At 48.0% G+C, this 12,526-nt stretch overlaps 2 protein-coding genes across 2 annotated transcripts in view; both read left to right on the top strand.

Annotated features, from left to right (window-relative positions):
• LOC144368993 (uncharacterized) overlaps positions 1–12,526 on the top strand; it is a 388,140-nt gene that overhangs the window by 179,794 nt on the left and 195,820 nt on the right. The window lies entirely within an intron of this gene.
• The window catches only part of LOC144369489 (CD226 antigen-like), a 60,115-nt gene that overhangs the window by 21,859 nt on the left and 25,730 nt on the right, over positions 1–12,526 (top strand). The gene's annotated exons all lie outside the window — the stretch shown is intronic.

The following is a 12,526-nucleotide window of genomic DNA, read 5'->3' as shown; positions in this document are numbered from 1 at the left end:
ACTTTTTCTCGTATCATTTTCTTTCAGATGAGTCAGGACCTTTTTCATTATTATTTATACTTCCTTTGAGGGCTGTTAGGTTTGGCTCAGAACTCAGACTATCATCATAGATAGCGTAGGCCTTCAGTCGAGGCTGTGCTAGTTTCCTCAGAGCAGGGAGTTTCTGTTTTGTTGGGAGAGACCGAGTGACAGCTGAATGCACCTGAAATGGTTTAGGTTGTCATCCTCAATTAGAAGAAGGGCCAGAAGTCAGCTCTGTCTTGCCCTTTCTTCTTTTTCCAATTTCTTCCAGTAGAAATGCTTTTGTAAAAGAGCAATCTTCAGGACTTGGCAAAAAACACTGAACTCTGTAGCTCTTCAGTGAGAAAATTGGAATCTGGCAGAGCCTTAGCAAAGAACTGCCAACCACAGGTTCAAGTCAACTCTGAAAAGAAATATTCTCCCCTTGGCCCAAGATCACAGTGGATTTACTGGCATAGGGGATACATTATAAGTTTCTTTTCTGGTGATGCTAAAAAACTTGAGTCAAGTCTCCCCTGTTCTTCCTCAAATGGCCAATGGACACAATCAAAGAGGCTCTCAGAAAACTCAGAACTTGCTAAGGGTCCCAGGGCTGTTTTGCATGCATCACAAGGAATATTGTATAGAAAAGTAGAATATCAGACCCAGAGATCCTCGCTTCCTGATGTAATGTATATTTCATTTGTGGTGGTCTGTAATTTTCCAGTTCTTCTAGCCTGTCTGAGATTTCTCCCATCTCTCTTTGGCTGTCCCTTGCTTGATAGCATGCTGGCTGGACGTGGATTAGGACACCTGAGCCCTGGGTAGATTCTCTACCCAGAGCAGCTGCTGCCTGCCCGTGAACTCTGGTTTGCAAAATAACCTCCGTCACCTTTCCTCAACTGCCACTGGTGCTTAACCCATGGTCAGAATTTAAATGGTGGATGCAATCTGCCTTAATAGATTTACTAAGTTTGCTCTAAAGCTATGTGCTTTAAACAACGATTCACACTCTACTGCATAAACGTACATTAATGAAACTCTGGAGTTGCTTTTGGCAGTTCTTGCTTTGATAGAAGTACCACATTTTAGAAAGTAAAGCGTTTATTTTGTTTTCCCTTTGTGGCCAAACCAGTCCTTTCCCACAGTGAGAAATGAGCAACAGAAATTGCCAAATCATCCTGTCTGTGATCTGTGACAGTAACAAATCCCTTAGGAGCATTTATCTCCTCAATTAAGGACTTGCTTTGTTTTCCAAGCCCTGACAGCCCGTTTTCTAGAACATCCCATGATCCTTCTTTCCCCCTAGCTATCCCTGATACTCCCAGGATGCCTCTCCTCCTCCCCTGTCTTCATGAAGGTCGGGTGGAGCCAGGGAAGATGCCCTGCAGGTCCAGGGGAGAGGCTGCTGGTGGCTGCCTGTAGGCCGGTTGGGAGCGAGGAGGATGGCACGCTCCACCCTCCTTGGACCTCCATCTGCTGCTGGTGCCGGGAGCAGGGTCAGGCCCCCCGCCCCCCCCCCCCCCCCCGTGGCCTCTATTTATAACAAGAGAAGCGACATTTAAGTCTGGGATAACCTCACGCTAGTTAGGAAGAAGTAACAAATCCATCTGTCCCCTAAATGCCCTCTAGCTCCCAGCTGCTTGTGCTATGTCCCACCTGGGGCTTGGGGGACATAGACAGAGACTGCGTTTCTCACCAGTGGCTAGGGGCACAGTCGGAGTCTTCTCTGGCCTGTCTCATAAAACGATGTGACAATGTAAGTGTCCATGTTAAAACAGCACGCGCAGAGTGTGCGCTCAGTGACAGGCAGATAGTGAGCAGCATCCGGTGAGGATCCTGTCTCTCACGGAGTGTGGGAGCTGAGACCTCAGCAATGGGGTGACATGCATTTTGGACATAAAGCTCCTCGGGGGGAGGAGCTTTATGTCCAAAAATTTAAAGAAGTTCATGGTCTAGACATCTCGGTCACAAAATGTATGCAGTTTTATTCACCCTGTCTTGGATTACAGGGGAAGAAGATGTGCTTATGAATACACAGAAAGCCCGGAATGGGCTGCATTGGAAAAGAGCCGGTCCCTCTCTTCAGCATCACTGATTGTGTCTCTAGATTTGGACAACATCCTTCCCATCATAGGGCTTCACTGTTTTATGTTAAAGTGAAGAAATTAAGAAGCACTTTGAGTGGCTTCAAGAAAACGAAGAGTTTGTTGAACTCAGTTGAACAAAAAGTTAAGGTCACAGCCCAAATAGGATTAGAGACATCTTTTGGGTGGGCAAAGGTTCTTAGTTTATTATAATTATGACCTATCTATCTAGCTGTATGGGCAGATCTGATTATATATTAAAGAGTGTAAAAATTAAGTGACAATGTTTCGGACTCCCTTCTATGTCATTTCCCATTCAACTCTTATTCAGAGGCACACATATTTTGGCATTAGGCAAAGCATAGATACCATGGATAATTTTTTCTGTATATTATATCATAAAAATTCCCAATGTTGACACACTGACATCTTTATTCCTCATAATTCACTTAATCTTATTACATTGCTGGACATTTAGATTATTTCCAGTATTCACTATTTCAACTAATGCTTGATAGCCATCTTCACATATATAATACTTTATTGAAAAGTATTGCTTCCTAGGATTGATTTGTAGACCTTTCCTCTAATGTATAAAGAACAGAAATTGAATGCTGAATAAAAATATTATTTCCTTTTATTTTACTGCCGTCTTCCCCGTCTCTTTCTCTCTCTCTGTCTCTCTCTGTCTCTCTCTGTCTCTCTCTCTCTCTCTCTCTCTCTCTCTCTCTCTCACACACACACACACACACACACACACAGACACACACACACACAATGTCCTTTTAAACTCAGGATAAGAGACGTGGACACTCCTGCTTGCTTGTTTCTTCTTGCTGCTCTTTCCTTGATGGCTTCCCTGCTGGACAGATTGATGATCAGAGCTATCCTTACCAGAGTCACATTCACACTGGTTTTTCAATATTGTTGTATGTTTCATTTTAACTTCATTATAGCTTGAACTAAATAACTTCAGCCTCTCCTCCCTCCGAGAGTCGTGAGAAATATTGTCCATCTTCCTGTGGTTTGAACAGCATCTGGAGCTTTTGTAGAGAAGGTATTAAAGCCATAAATACTGTGGTGCTGGCTGGTGCTCCGATGGACGCGGTATCAGGAGGGACAGTTTCTGGGTGTGTCTGCCTGTGGCCAACCTGGGCATGAAGCTCTGAACTCCTGCAGAACCTGGTCTCACCCACTGAACTTCATACGAAGTCCTCTTGGGAGGTGATTCCTCCGCCGCCACCTTTCCACAAAACTGAGAGTGCTTGGTATTGCTAAGAGTGGGGGTGCTGCCCCCAGGGACTCCATATCCAAGGCCAAGGAGAGATGGCAACAAATGAAACATTTATTTGTAGCAGGTCTGGAAGTAAAACTGAGGAGGGAGTAGTTAGCCTACCTTGGGATGAATATTCTATTTCGTCCACGGAGGCGCAATCACAGGTCAAGAGCAATCTTCCTGGAGCGAGGAGACAGGAGTCAGGAGGGCTGTCCGCAGAGGGAAACTGCAGCACGTGGTAGCTTCTAGGAGGAGACAAGGCTGGCAAAAAGGAAGGGGGAGAAGCACAAAACGTTTTTGCTAAAGAACACGTGCTTTGTCCTGGAGTAGCAGCGGGGAGCAAGGAACTTTTAAACAAAGATGTGTCAGGATCTGAGGCACATTTCAACCCTATAGTTTTGGTTGCAGTGTGGATTGGAGGGGGAAAGGGCTAGAGTTAGAGCATTCATTTAGATAACCATTCCAATCGTCCTTAAAGGAAACGGCTTACAACTCTCATGTTTTCATTCCTTTTGGTTTAGAAGTCATACTTTCTCCTCTGCAGATCTCTCTGATATTGCTTTTAATTCCTGCAGATGAAATAAATGGAGTTAACAAGTTGTTATCGATCATACCCTATATGCAAAGGTTAATGTAAGCTTTTTCCTGAGGTTAAAAGAAGCACGAGATTTATGGCATGACCACATGGAAACCTTCAGAACACGGTGAAGTATCAACCTACGGATGCCTATTTTAGAAATTATTTTTGCTTGCGAAAAGCTCATGATAAATCAAGAAAAGCAAAAAATCTACAAAAATTTAGACCACACAGCAGTTTATATTTTGCAAGTGTGGTCATTTCTTACACAACAGTTATAGAAAAGTGTGAAAAGGAAATTAAGGCCATTGGACTCAGTGGCAGAGAAATGGCTCTGGGCAGGGCCAGGGAGAGAACTGAGACCAGCAAGGCCTTGGAGACTAACGGGGTCAGACCGAGTCGAAGAGGGAGATCTCAGCTGACTCCACCGTGTTATCCTGCAGATGACTGGGGGCCTTGGGGACCTCCCCTGCAGGTCTGACAGTAAGGCCTGGTGCAGTGGTCAGTTCCAGGTAAAACTGGTAAAGTTCCAGCACCGTGTCTGCCTTGAACTGCATTCTCCAGAAACAGGGCTTTGTAGGATAAATGGGGAAAGTATGTTTTAGGGAGCATTCTCAGGGAAATCCACGAGGGTCACCGGTATGAAAGGGAAGGAGATGGAGCCGGCCTGGAATTAAGCCAAGTTCCGGTTGGTGGGGGTGCAGGCAGAGGATTCTGAGAGTGTCCCGATGGGGGGGGGGAAGCCTGCTCCTGCCAGTCGGGGGTCAGGTCTCTGTGGGTGTGTAGATGACTGGGAAAGGTAGGTTCCTTCAGCCTCAGGGGGTCTTCCAACAGACACGGCAGGTGCTAGCAGCTGGGAGAGAGCAAGAGAAGGTGAGGTGCCATAGAAGGATGAAGGGATCCCGGGGTGTCCAGGTAGCCCTGGGAGCACCTGCTAGCGAGACCAGAGGGTCTTCTGCTCCCTTTCTTATATTTCTTGTGTGTTCTTTTTGCAGAAATTTTTCAGAAATTGTTGCAGAAATTTCAGGAAAAATTAGTTTGACTCAGTGTTAATTCTGAGTAAAAGTGATTAGTTATCCATCAGATTGGTAAGATTCATGAATCCCGGAGAACAAGTGTGATAACCTTACGAAATCATTTGTTTCCACGGAAGCTGACGCGTGCAAGCCCACACCTATGTGTGTGCACACCTTACGGATATGTGTGTCATTTCTTTGTCTTCTCATTTTAACATCATACTGATGCCTTCATCATTTTTCAAATTTCATCAGAAATGCTACCTATTTGTTCTCTGTTCTCTCTCGTACTTCCAACTGGAAATACGAAAGAAATATGACAAAGTAGTTATAAAATGAACAGTGACATGGGCAGGAAATGTGCAAAGAGGCAGGGAATTGAACTTGGACTGGATGTGCTCGATGCACATAGGGAATCGGGTGTCCTGAGTTCAGGGGCCTAAGCAGAGTTGTTTCTGGAAAATACTTCTGTTTGGCCAGAGAACCTTTGCTCGTGGTTGGTGAGCCCTGGTCAGCATGGCCACCCTGCGGAACTCACAGAAGCCCCTTCTGGGCTCTCTGTGGACTCCAGCACCTTTGTGAGGAAGTCCTGGAAGCTCGGTGGTGCTCTTGCCACTTCATTCTTCTGGAAATTGTCATCTTCATCCCAACCTCCACACTGGGGTCTCTTCCCTAACTCAGAATTTTTTCCTGATTTGTCTTAATTTCAATAACTGCTGGGATCTTTGGGAACGGATGAAGGTATGAATGTGGAAGGAAGGGAAGAGGAAGGCCAAGAGATGAGATCTCACTGCTGCTGCTTGTGATCCCTCTTCCTGCAGGAGTCTCCCCACCCAGGTCACAGGCACACCCAGCTTGTCGGCCTGTTGCCCTGCGCACACTCACCGGGAGGCTTCCCGTCCTTCCACTTGGAAAACAGTCAAATGGACGACATCACACAAATGCGCTGGTGCCTGCCTGGAACGGAAATTGTTGTGTGCATTCCAGCAAGGACAATGACAGAAAGCAGTTTCTGAGTATAGGATTTAGGTTTTCAGAACATAAGATTCCTAGGAACTGGGGCTTCCTTGGAGACTATTTTGCTTCTGTGAAATCCAGCCCCGCTACAGGGGAAAAGACACCTCTGGGTATGTCTCAGCCGCTTTGTGGGTGTCAGTGATGGCAGGCCTGGTTCCTGTGGCCCTGCAACCTGGGTGTGAACATCTCTGCCATTCACCAGATGGTGACTGATCTGTGGAGATCAGTTGGGGTAGCACATGTCATGCTGGCTCATAGTAAGGACTAATTTCAAAGTTTGTCTTACTTTTAAAATACATTGAAAATGTCTTCTAAGTGTCTGAGATAACCTGCTTAATGCAGTCTTCGGGGAAGTAGTCTACCCTCTCCTGGGGATGATTAGAGACTCTTACTCAAGGTATCTTTTTCCATTAAGAACTTACTATGCAGAAAGTCTGCATTATCTGGGGGCCCTGCTGGTAAGAATTTGGCAGGAAAAAAAATCAATAGTCTTGGGCTGTATTGTCATCTTTTAGTTTTATCAGACCTCAGAAATATACTATTGAAAATTCATACATCCGATTCATTAGTTGTTTTTCTGATTGGCAAAACCTCAGATTTGCTCAAAAGTCAGACTTTCTCTCATGTGCTTTAGCAACTTTATGGTACTGGCTTAAATGAAAAGCGTGGCTCTAATTGTGCCATGGCAGAAAGACCGAAACTTACTTTTTGCACAACTAGAACCTGAACAGAAGTTACAGTGAGAGGATCCAAGTGTCGGAAGCAGCGTGGGCAGTGCCTGGAGTGGCAGGTGCCGGGAATCATGAATCTGCCCAGGCTGTGTGCGAGTCACTTGCTCTTTTGTGCATAGACAGGTGTGTGGCGTGGTGGACACACTGCACATCCCCACTGTGTACGCAGGTTTGGAGCTGAGTCTCTGCGTTGGCATCGGGGACAGCCCTCCTGATTCTAGTTACTTTCTTTCATTTAGACAAATGTCCCTGCCTGGCCTGCCCTTGTGGCAGCTTTGTCAGGCTGCTTTATCTCGAGACTGTGCTTTCATCCTTCCAGGTTTATCTGTGCCTTTCAGGCAAGCCACGCTTTAGCTGTTTTATCTTGTTTCGTTCCTTTACCTTTTATCTGCACTCTACATGAAGGATGGGGACGGCAGCACCTGACAGGGGGCTGCTGATTCTCCTAGCAGGGCGGACTTGCTGCTGCTGATTGGAGCCCCCAGACACCCTGAAACGTGAACCTGGACCATCCTCGGAGGGTGAAGTCCTGACGCCTGGATGGCCGTGACAAGGCATCACCATCTGGGTGGTGCACACAGCAAAGATGCTCCGTCCGGCAGTTCTGGAGGCTGAGGCAGAGTCAAGGGGAGGGTGGTCCCAGGCCTTTCTCTGCTTCTGCCAGGTGCTGGTAATCTTTGGCATTTGCTGGATGTAGACAGAAGCACCCCCAGAATCTGCCTTCATCTTCTCATGGCCTTTTCCCTGTGCCCTGCCCCTGTGCTTTTTTTTTTTTTTTTTTTTTGGTATTGAGAATTGAACCCAGGGTGCTCAATCGCTGAGCCACGTCCCAGACCTTTTTTTAAAAATATATATTTTATTTAGATCCAGGGTCTTGCTGAGTTGCTACGAGCCTCACTAAGTTGTTGACGCTGGCTTAGAACTCGCAACCCTTCTGTCTTAGCCTCCCAAACCGCTGGGATAACAAGTATGTGCCTCTGTGCCCAGCTGAAGTCTCTCTTTTTACTAGGAGACCAGGCACCTCGGATTAGGGCCCCCCTACGCCAGCATGACCTCATCTCAACAATTACAACAGCCCTATTTCCAGATTAGGTCACATTCCCAGAAACTGGGGTGTGCCATGTGTATGTGGGGACATGTTCAACTCACCTCCCAATCTGGTCATCATGGAACGCTGCAGCTTTTCAGAGGAATGTCATCCATTGGGTATCTCTGCCCCCTTTCCTTACCCACTCATCTGCTGATGGACACCCAGCCATCTGACACTATCTCTGCCCCCTGTGTTCAGCATGAGCGCGTCACAGGGAGTTCTTAGCAGTCGGCACGTGCGTGGCACGGCTTCCTGGTAGCGGGCCGACCTACTGAAGGTTACAGGCTCTGATTTGTTCCCATTCTGTTCTGCTTGGTGCTGCCGCTGACTGACTTCTTCCCTTTGGTCTGTCATAGGCAGAACTCTGAAGGAGTCAAAGCAATTCTGGAAAAACTTAGGCTGCCCTCAGCACAGCCTCCGTACTGCGTGCCCTGTGAGCTCCCAAAGTGCCCCTTCTCCACGCTCTGGACCCTGCTTGTAACTGGAAATTAGTGTGTTTATTTATTTATTTGCCTGCTTATTTTTGAGAGCTCTGTCACAGGTCATTTTAGAATGCTTCCTTAATCATTATGCATTATAATTAATCACTATGCAGTCAACATTTTATTATGCATTTGTATGGGTCATTCTTAAGAGTTTTTGGAAAGGTTCTCAACTGAGCATCTTCATCCTCTGGGCACGGCTGGGAACAGGTGAAGCCTCTGTTATCATTATCACTCCAACTGGGCTGGTACAGGAACAGCGCTCTCACAGAGGGCTTAGGGCAATTCTGAGCTGTTCCACTTGTAGTCTGGTTTGAACTTCATAAGAACATGTTCTTGTTCTTGTTTCAGAAGCTCCGGAGAGGCCTGTCAGAGAGGGAATTAGAGATTTGCACTTCACCTGCACAGGAGAAGTGGTGACAAGTGAAAGTAGATAGGGTCACCCAAGGATGGTGTGTGGAGGTGGAGGGCAAGGTGACCCTGGGGCATGGCCGCATTGAAAAGGACCAATCAAGGAAGTTCTCAAGAAGCAGTGCAGGGAGGCCAGAGGAGGGGAGAGGGATAGGAAAGCCTCTGTCACCAAAACCAAGGGTGGGTGGACGGTTTTCAGGAGGGCCACACAGCTGGTGCTCAGGGCCAAGGACTTGGTGATATCTGCAGTGTTGGCGAACGGTCATATGGGTGCTAGATTGCATGAGGTCCTTGTGAGAAACGAGGGGCAGAGCCAGGGGAAGAACCTGCTCCTTCCAGAAAGTCAATGAAAAGGGGAGGAGAAAGCGGGTGGATGGCACCATAGGGTCCCAAGTGGATTCTCATGGCTGGAGAGAGACCCTACTCAGAGGTGAAGGAGCATCAGTCCGCTCAGAGGAAGAGGCTAAAGACGATGGGAGGCTTCCACAGGGCTGGGGTTCTGGCGTGGAAACCGCAGGGCTCTGAAACCCAACGTGTTCATGTGGTTTTGGTTCTGCTATTTGCCAGCACTGCACCTTGGAAAAGTTAAAGTTCTGTTTTCCACCCGTGAACCAGTCCCTTATTTTGTTTTTTTCCTGGTGGTGCTGGGGATGGAACCCAGGGCTTTGGGCATGCGAGGTAAGCACTCTACCAACTGAGCCATATCCCCAGCCCTCCAGTCCCATCCTATATCACCTGATTATATTGTTTTGAGCATGAGCCGTGGTCATGGGTGAAGGTGTGCACCACAGCTTAGTCCCCGGCTTCCCAGACCTCACGGTGCAGCTATTACATCTTTTATTGTGGAAATGACAATCATGCACCAATGTGGAAAGAAGAGCATCGTGAACTCGAACCGTCAAGTTGGGGCCCATGTGATTGCCTGTATCTCAAACCTCCTCTTACTCAGTTCTTATCACTTACTGAACCTCCACCGCACACCTCCAGTCGTCCTCCCAGCGTCCGTTTTTCAACTCCATGCACTGGAACTGGTTGGTACGTCTCTCCCCTTTAGTTCCCTCCCTCCCTTCTCCCTCATCTTTTGTTTTGGGTTTTCATATCCCACGCACTGCTTTCCCATGGGTTCTGACATTTCTCTGTAAACTGGTAGTTAGACTTCAGGACTTGATCAGCATGCAGTTGGATTATGTTGGCGAGACTGCTCCTCACAAGGCGGCTCTGCGGAAACATGGGTGTCTTTTTCTGAATCTACACATACTGGCGACCTCTGCTTAGAACATAGCTGTGAATTCACTCTGGCATTGCAAATACCATTTAAAACACAATTTTGATATTTATAGTTATTCTGGATGTAAATGCCCTCCATCCACCCAAAGACACGGAATGCTGCCTATGGAGCGAAAGTGCAGATTGATTCTTTATTCAAAAAATATTGAGTTCTCCTCTACTCCAGGTGAAGCATGGCTCTCAGAGAGAGCTGTAAAAAGGCCTGGCTCGGCCCGGCACGGTGGCATGTCTCTGTAATTCCAGAGATTCAGGAGTCTGAGGCAGCAGGATTGCAAGTGCACAAGGGCTGAGGCATGAGGCGCAGGTGTGACCAGGAACGTGTGGACTCCTAGGACTGAGTGGTGCTTGAGGAAGGGGACTAAGCACTGAAATGACTTTAGGAATGATGGATTGTCATGCCAGAAAAGTCACATGCAAGGTACAGAGTGCTTCAGGATGTCGCCCCGCAATAAACTCATGTAAAAATAACCCGGTCCACACAGCTGAATGTAGGTGTGGAGTAAACTGGAGCTGCTACTTTCATTTCCGTCTTCAGCATTACATTAGAATCCACCTCCTCCTTCCCTCTTCACTAGGATAGTTGTTGGGTCCCTGATTTGGATGGACTCACTTTTGAACTCCCAGTGTGTGAGGGTGATGGCCTTGTTTGTGGGGGGGCTTCCTGGTTGTTATGTTCGGTGTCATCCTTGGGACGCCTTCCATCTGGCCACGCAGGAGGACCAGGTCACCCGAGAAGCCACAAGCCACATCTGAGGCAAGGCAGATTCTGCAGGCCTCCGTGGGTCTTGCTCTTCATCTGCCACCACCACTCTGTCCCTCAGGTCATCCGGAAGGGACCATGGGGACCACTCTGTTCTTCCAAACCCACTGCCTGTCCTGTGTCTTCAAGCCTAGTGTCAGTCTGTGAATAAGTGGGCCTGGGTCCTTATACAGAGCCTGTGCTGTGACCTCCCTGCACCCTGCTCTCACAGGGCCACCTCCATCTGTGTCCCCTGGATCTGTGTCACTGGGGATCCCCATGGCTTTATGGATTCATCCTCTGTGAAAATGCAGATATTCCTAGGGAGGACCCCACTTTGTACCTGAGTCAACAGGCGTGGGGTAGCTTCGTGGGAGCAGGTTTGAGTGAGAGAGGCAGGTGAAGACGGCTCCTGCGGAGGAAGAGAGGAGCATCCAGAGGGAAGAAGAAAAGCAGTTGTGAGAGAGAGCCCTGAAGTCAAACAGCAAATCCGCACCAAGGACCTGTGGGCCGCTTACTCCCAGGCTCCTGCGGGGCTTGCGGACACACCGCCATCCATTTCCCGTGTGTCCTCTCATTCCCCAGCACGGGGTGCTGCTGTCCGACTCAGCTGTCTTCCTGGGGCCCCTCGTTCCTTCCGTTTCTCTCCTCTCTTTCTTTCCTCACCTTAATTTTCATTTCCCTTTTCCTTTCTTTGAGCTTTAACTTTCTTGTTCTTTTCCCCATTTTTAAATAAATTTTCTCCCTCTCCACCTTTTCCTTCCCTTTTCTCGTGTTGGTTTAAAACTTCAGATGCAGCGTTTCGATGTGCTTGTCATGTGGGTGAAGTGTTAACTCGGGTGCACAGTTGCATGGTCACAGACTGAAAAACCGAGGGTTGTGGCTTCTCTTGACGTTCTGACACCAGGAACCACTGGCTGAAGCTGGCTCTCAGTGGGCGTGAACTGTGGTGCGCACAGTGTTCTCACTCAGCGTGAAGATAGAGAAGTGTCAGATAGGACATCTTACTGTGTGTCACACATTCCTTCTCCCAGGCTCCCACATGGCGGCCCGTGGCCCATGCCTGGGATCCCAGCCACTCCAGAGGCGGAGGCGGCAGGAGGGGAGACCACATCTCTAACTGTGCTGTGTCCTTTTCTTCTTCTCTTCCTTTTTATCTCCTTCCACCCATCGCTCCTCGGTTGTTGTTCCTGCTGTAAGTCAGAGGCTTCTGGCCACGCAGATGACACAGATGACAGACACCTCCCCCTCTGCGTTTCCTCTGTTGCCCACCAGCTCCGCGACCTCACCCCTGCCCAGGCCTCCTTCCCCCTTAGATGTCGGGTCAAAACCCTGGGCCGGCAGCAGTAGCGCCATCAGAGGAAAGAAGGTGTGATCCTGCAAACAGGTACACCTGCTGCTGCTCTGCCTGAGAAGTCATTCCTTCAGTTCATTCTCTACATTAGGTTCACAACCTTCTTGGTCTCAGGACCCTTTTATACTCTTCAAGATTATTGAGGCACCCACCCAAAAAGCATTTGCTTACACAGGCTGTAGCCATCATACTGCAGTGCTAGAGGTTAATGCTGAGCACAATTCCAAACACGTGCATGTTCAAGCACACATCCGTGGGTGGTCAGAGCCTCTGGCCGAATCTGCTGTACACTTGGGAGAGATCAAGAGTGAAGAGAGTCCATTACATCTTAATATTACTTTGAAAATGAGTTTGACTTTGCAGATTTCCAAAAGGGACACAGGAACCCCATGGGGTACATAGAACACACTAGGACCGACCTGTTACTTCAGGTATTTGTGGCAGTTCCTGAATGCTTGT

Source organism: Ictidomys tridecemlineatus, chromosome 12 (genome assembly GCF_052094955.1).
Source record: "Ictidomys tridecemlineatus isolate mIctTri1 chromosome 12, mIctTri1.hap1, whole genome shotgun sequence".
NCBI lineage: Eukaryota > Metazoa > Chordata > Mammalia > Rodentia > Sciuridae > Ictidomys > Ictidomys tridecemlineatus.
This window is presented reverse-complemented; position numbering and strand designations above follow the sequence as displayed.